We start from the raw sequence: 639 nt of genomic DNA, 5'->3' as shown, positions 1-639 counted from the left end.
AAACCAGAAACCAGAAAGACCAGTATAGCGCAGCGTAGGGGATGAGAGCGAGTAAATACTGAGAGAGATTGAGAGAGAGCCCCCAAGCTGCTCCAATTGGAAGCGTGGGCCGCTGCAACTGCAATTTTCCAACGGGAGCAGGTTGGGGAAACAGTGATGCCGGTTTATCTAATTTTACTTATGAAAACAGAGCTATTTTAAGGTGCAACAACTTGAAAAATTTAGTTTAGACAGATCTTCAGGTGCGTCCCAAAACCCATGTGAGTTGTTTTTAAAAACTCGGATCGCGGCGATGTGATTAGCTTAACTCTTGCTACTTTAAGGTCTTCTTGACTTAACAAATATTAACTTACTATTGGAAATGATATTTCATTAATTAATTGAAATTATAAGAAATGGAAAAAGAATGGGGAATAACATAATTCTTAATTAATAGAAATTTCAGTTTTGCTCTTCCCATGTATACTTATAGATTTTCTACTAAAATTAAATTTAATTAATTAATTAAATTTGGTTTATTATTTTAACTTTAAAATCGATCAACACTGTTGCGAGAGCTCTCTGAGAACTCACTAAACCCCGACTCGGACCTCTCTCTCGTTGGTTCCGCCTCGGCATGTGCCACAGTAGCTGCCGAAG

The sequence above is a fragment of the Drosophila serrata genome, unplaced genomic scaffold (assembly GCF_035046125.1).
Source record: "Drosophila serrata isolate PLE 108 unplaced genomic scaffold, ASM3504612v1 contig_272, whole genome shotgun sequence".
NCBI classification, from domain to species: Eukaryota; Metazoa; Arthropoda; class Insecta; order Diptera; family Drosophilidae; genus Drosophila; species Drosophila serrata.
This window is presented reverse-complemented; position numbering follows the sequence as displayed.